This window comes from Corylus avellana, chromosome ca5 (assembly GCF_901000735.1).
Source record: "Corylus avellana chromosome ca5, CavTom2PMs-1.0".
In the NCBI taxonomy this organism is placed as follows: Eukaryota; Viridiplantae; Streptophyta; class Magnoliopsida; order Fagales; family Betulaceae; genus Corylus; species Corylus avellana.
In genome coordinates this window covers 23,199,430-23,206,014 of record NC_081545.1, presented here as the reverse complement: position 1 = coordinate 23,206,014, position 6,585 = coordinate 23,199,430, and positions in this window count along the sequence as shown.

Below are 6,585 nucleotides of genomic sequence, written 5' to 3'. Positions count from 1 at the left end.
GGTTCTAGGTTTGAGAGAACCTATTTGGGATCTAGTGACCATAGTGTGTGCTGGTGGGAGTAAAGTTAAGGCTGCAAGAGGTATAGGTGAGGCTGTAGAGGGTATAGAATGTGATATAGGTGAGTTTGCAGGAGATAAAGGTGAGGTTGCAGGGTTGGTTATTGAGGGAGAGGCAGGAGCACTAGGAGAAGGGTGGTTGGTGTCTGCATTTAATGTTGCAGATAGAGGTGAGGTTTCAGATGCAGGGGTTGTAGCTGGGGTTGGTTCAAGTGAGGTGGCTTTTGCACTAGAGTTAGGCTCAACAAGAAATGGACAATTAAGTGGTAATGAAACAGGAAGAAAAAGAGAAGCATCACCTTGAGCATTAATCTTGGAAGGAAATTGTGTAGTAGCTTGATCCTTAGCAGGGAAGGAATCTTCATTAAAGATGACATGCTTAGACAAGTAATTTTTGTTACTCGTCAGAATATATGGCTTATGAACACCATAAGAGAGCCAAAATATCATTATAATTACGTTATCTCAAGCTTTTGACGTGTAATAATTTTGTGATATTGCAACTGTGAGAAAATCACTCGATGCCATTTGAAATGAAAAGTTGTTTAAAAAATGACACGTATACATACTCCAACTAATATGAAATAAGTGTAAAAATGACATTACTTCTTCATTTAAGCGTGATTTTGAAATATTCAATCGAAATAAGCCAAATTTTCTCCACTATTTCTTGCAAAGCCATACATAAAAGTTTTATTTATTTATTTATTTTTTAGAGAGAGAGAGAGACCTAGATGTTTCTTGATGAAAGTATCCCATGTGCAAGGTGCCTTACCATCGGTATTTGTTGCTCTTTCAATTTGGCCAAAAAAGATATAAGGTGCAAATTATATGTGCTTATATATAAAGCTTTATATGTGTAGATATGTATACATACTATGACTATATATTAGTAAAATCCCTTCTCTAATGATTATATATAAAACTATGTATGTATACATACCATGTAAGCAGCTCAAGCAGTTCCAAATATAAAATCAGTAGGAAAACTGCTCTGACTAAAAGGTATTGAATAATTACTTGGTTCTGCACAGGAGGCCAAGGCCAGGGCTAGGAGGCAAAATAGGTAAGGACCTTGATGAACTACCATGGCTTGGGCTCAAGTACTAAATGAAAGAAAACAAAAATTATAAATTGCAAATTAGTAAAACCGAAAAAATAATACAAAATAAAAAATAAAAAAAATCGAGTACTAAATTAATACTACTAATTAATACTTTAAATGTAATTAACTCATTTAAACAACATTCCTCGTGTTCACATACCAAAAGCCCTAAATTTAATTCAAACTATAAAATTAAGGTTTATTTTCATATTTTACCCATAGGTAAAATTAGAGTTTCAACTCATTAATTCAATAACCCAGAAGTTGTATAATGCATAATGCATAATTCTTCTTCGTCTTCTTCTCTACAAACCTAGTAGTTGTCCTTGTATAATTCACAGTGGGTTCATAAGCAAGAAGTAAGTTATGACCGACAATGTAAGGTTCAATAGCGGAGTTACCGGCGGTGGTGCAATTCGGGACGTAACTTGAATATCTTTTAGGTAGAAAATTATAAGTGTTGTACCCATTAATACTTATTGCAATTGGTTCATTCATTGTAAACCATAACTTGACTTGATCACCAAAAGTTTTAAAGTAAAAATCGGCATAATCTTGAAAATCATTCCAATATATTCAATATCTTCTTCTACAATTTTTTCTTCAATTTCCTCTTCTACTTCTTCTACAACTCCAATGTAAGGTTCACTTACATTGGAGTGTCCCACCATGCCCATACCCACGCCCATTTCTTCACCCTTTTCATCATCTTCGTAAAACCCAAACCCACCATGCCGTGACTACGAGCCACCTCTTTGGGACCTTTGGGATGACCGTAAAACTACACCATGGGTGTTTGGGTGGCCTGCCAGCTACCCTATGGTGGGTTTGGCGGTGGCCAGGGGTGGTAACCCCACCGTTGACCAACCCTTCCATTTTTATTTTTATTTTTTTTTATTTAATTTCAAAATGAAATTAATAAAAAAAATAATATTTTAAAGTGAGGTGGAAGATGTGGAAAAACAGTGTGTTTAGTAGGGACTGATGGCTGTTACACATTTGGGAGAAAATGTAACAGTAGGGGTTAAATTACCTTTTCGATTAACCCAGGGAGTAAAAAGTCAAAAAAAAAAAAGTTTAGGAAGTTTTTTGTTTGCATGCGTTGACTCAGAGATTTATTAGATATTTACCCTATTTTATAATAATTCTAATATGTAAATAATTATAATATATATTCATCATGTTTTGGACTTGTAACACACGTCCTTTTACAACTTATTTTAGGAGGAACTTTTTGAACCAATTGCAAGAATCCTTGAGGTGTCTTTTCAAATTGTCCATAAAATCTACAAAAGTGAGGCCATTCCGAATGAGTTAAGCACTGTCCCATTCAAGGATGTTAAGAAATGACCATGAGTAGTACGCCTTCACGTTTGCGCACTCTCTGCACAAAATTTAACTGGTAATATCCACAATCAAAATTGAGATGGAAATGTTACGAATTTCAAACTCTTCTGATTCTTCTTCAGTTTATTTTCCTCAATTTCTTCTCCAACTTCTTCTTTTTCAATTTCTTCAATTCCCACTTCTACCTCTTCTTCTACTTCTTCTTCTTCTTCTTCCTCTTCTTCTACAATTTCCTCTTCAATTTCTACTTCTTCTTCTTCATCCGTTTCTTGTTCAACTTCTACTTTTACTTCTTCTTCTTCTACTTCTTTTTCTTCTTCAATTTCATCTTCAATTTCATCTTCAATTTCTACTTCAACAGTTGGTAATATTCTGGTCCATGAGATTGAAAATTTGAATGAGTCCAATCCAATCGTTTTCAATAGTTGTATGTCCTCCTATTGAATATTTCGATTATCAAAAGAAATAAAAGAAATCAATTATATACACACACACACACACACACATATATAAAGAGAGAGAGAGAAACAAGCATTCTACCTTATACAGATGATAAAAGTCACAGGCTACATCTGCATTTTTACCATCATGAATTTTTTTCTACCAAGCCACCAAGTAAATGTGTAAAAAAAAAAATTGAATAATAATTAGTAAATGTTAAGAATTCCAAACTTGTCATAATATGTGGCTTATGAACACCATAAGAGAGCCAAAATATTATTATAATTACATTATCTCAAGCTTTTGACGTTTAATAGTTTTGTGATACTGCAACTGTAAGAAAGTCACTCAATGCCATTTGAAATGAAAAGCTGTCTAAAAAAGGACACATATACATACCCCAACTAATATGAAATGAGTGTAAAAATGACTCTACTTTTTCATTTAAGCGCGATTTTGAAATATTCAATCAAAATGAGCCAAATTTTCTTCATTATTTCTTGCAAAGCCATACATCAAAGTTTTATTTATTTATTTATTTTTTAGAGAGAGAGAGAGACCTAGATGTTTCTTGATGAAAGTATCCCATGTGCAAGGTCCTTTGCCATCGGTATTTGTTGCTCCTTCAATCTGGCCAAAAAAGATATAACGTGCAAATTATATGTGCTTATATATAAAGCTTTATATGTGTAGATGTGTATATACATACCACGACTAATTAGTAAAATCCCTTCTCGAATGATTATATATAAAGCTATGTATGTATACATATCATGTAAGCACTTCAAACAGTTCCAAATATAAAATCATTAGGAAAACTGCTCTCATTGAAAAGTATCGAATAATTACTCGATTCTGCATAGGATGCTAAGGCCAGGGCTAGGAGGCAAAATAGGTAAGGACCTTGATGAACTGCCATGGCTTGGGCTCGAGTACTAAATGAAAGAAAAAAAAAAGAAGGGGAAACTTTAGAAAGCCCCTCTGAACTTCCAGTCATTTTGACACACTCCCTCGGAATTTTCAAAACTCTCACTTAGGCCCCCTGAACTTTGATTTTCTCTCACTTTGGACCCTTTTAACTTTTTATACCCATTTTACCTTCAACTAAAACTACGTCGTTTTGAACTTAACCAAAATTACGTCGTTTTGGACTAAAAAACTACACCGTTTTGGGCTTCAAAACTACATCACCACCCAACCCAAAACGATGTCGTTTTGAGCATAATATTAATATTTTAAAAAAAAAAAATGAAATTGGGGTTGGCCGGACCACCCCCTTGGCCATGAGAGTGGTCCGGCCACCACCAAAAGGCCAAAAAAAAAAAAAAAACGGGGAGCAGCATCGATGCGGGTGGCGGACCACTGAGGGTTGGGGGTGGTTTGGCCACCAAATACAGGGTGGTCCAGCCACCCCCAAAGCACCCCGATCCACTTTTTTTTAAAAAAAAAATTTATTTTTTAATTTATTTTGCTTTTTTTTAAAAAAAAAAAAAAAAATTAATGCCTAAAACGACGTCGTTTTGGGTATTAATTTTTGGGCTGGGTAGGTGTTGTAGTTTTAGGACACAAAACGACGTAGTTTTGGGGGAGGGTAAAATAGGTATAAAAAGTCAAATTGTTTGACTTTAACGTTAAAAGGGTCCAAAGTGAGAGAAAACCAAAGTTCAGGAGGCCTAAGTGAGTTTTGGAAATTCAGGGGGGTATGTCAAAATGGCTGGAAGTTCAGGGGGCTTTCTGAAGTTTCCAAAAAAGAAAAAATTATAAATTGCAAATTAGTAAAATTAAAAAAAATAGTACAAAATGAAAAAAAAAAATAAAAAAAAAATCGAGTGCTAAATTAATTGTACTAATTAACCATTTAAATGTAATTAACCTATTTAAATAGCATTCCTCGTGTTCACATACTAAAAGCCCTAAATTTAATTCAAACTATAAAATTAGGGATTATGTTCGTACTTTACCCATAGGTAAAATTAGAGTTTCAACCCATTAATTCAATAACCCAATAGTTGTATAATGCATAATTCTTCTTCTTCTTCTTCTTCTTCTTCTTCTCTACAAACCTAGTAATTGTCCTTGTATAATTTCAAAGCGGGTTCATGAGCAAGAAGCAAGTTAGGGCCGACAATGTAACGTTCAGTACCGGAGTTACCGGCGGCGGTGCAATTCGGGACATAACTTGAATATATTTTAAATAGAAAATTATATGTGTTGTACCCATTAATACTTATTGCAATTGGTTCATTCATTGTAAACCATAACTTGACTCGATTACCAAAAGTTTTAAAGCAAAAATCTGCATAATCTTGAAAATCATTCCTATATATTTAATTTCTTCTTCTACAATTTTTTCTTCAATTTCCTCTTCTACTTTTTCTACTACTCCAATGTAAGGTTCACTTACATTGGAGTGTCCCACCACACCCACACCCACGCCCATTTCTTCACCCTTTTCATCATCTTCGTAAAACCCAAACCCACCATGCCGTGGCTGCAAGCCACCTCGTTGGGGCCTTTGGGATGGCCGTAAAACTACACCATGGGTGTTTGGGTGGCTTGCAAGCCACCCCATGGTGGGTTTGAGGGTGGCTAGGGGTGGTAGCCCCCCCGCTGACTTTCCATTCAATTTTTTATTTTATTTAATTTTAAAATTAATTTAATAAAAATAATAATATTTTAAAGTGAGGTAGAAGATGTGGAAAAAAGTGAGTTTGGTTGGGACTGATGGCCGTTACGCATTTGGGGGAAAATGTAACGGTAGGGCTTAAATCACCTTTTCGATTAATTCAGGGAGTAAAAAGTCTAAAAAAATAGTTTAGAGAGTTTTTTGTTTTCACGCGTTGACTCAGGGATTTATTAGATATTTACCCTATTTTATAATAATTCTAATATGTAAATAATTATAATATATATTCACCATGTTCTGGACCCGTAACACACGTCCTTTTATAGCTTGTTTTAGGAGGAACTTCTTGAACCAATTGCAAGAATCCTTGAGGTGTCTTTTCAAATTGTCCTTAAAATCTACAAAAGTGAGGCCATTCCGAATGAGTTAAGCATTGTCCCATTCAAAGATGTTAAGAAATGACTATGAATAGTGTGTCGTCACGTTTGCCCACTCCCTGCACAAAATTTAACTGGTAATACCCACAATCAAAATTGAGATGGAAATGTTATGAATTCCAAACTCTTCTGATTCTTCTTTAGTTTTTTTTTTTTATTCAATTTCTTCTTTTCCAATTTCTTCAATTTCCACTTCTACTTCTTCTTCTACTACTTCTTTTCTTCTACAATTTCTTCTTCAATTTCTACTTCTTCTTCTTGATCAATTTCTTGTTCAACTTCTACTTCTACTTCTTCTGCTTCTACTTATTTTTCTTCTTCAATTTCATCTTCTATTTCTACTTCAACAATTGGTAATATTCTAGTCCATGAGATTGAAAATTTGAATGAGTCTAATCCAATCGTTTTCAATAGTTGTATGCACTCCTGTCTATATTTCGATTAAAAAAAGGAATAAAAAAAAGTCACCGGCTACATCTGCATTGTTACCATCATGAATTGCAATCTACCAATCCACCAAGTAAATGTGTACAAAAAATAAAAATTGATTAATAATTAGTAAATGTTAAGAA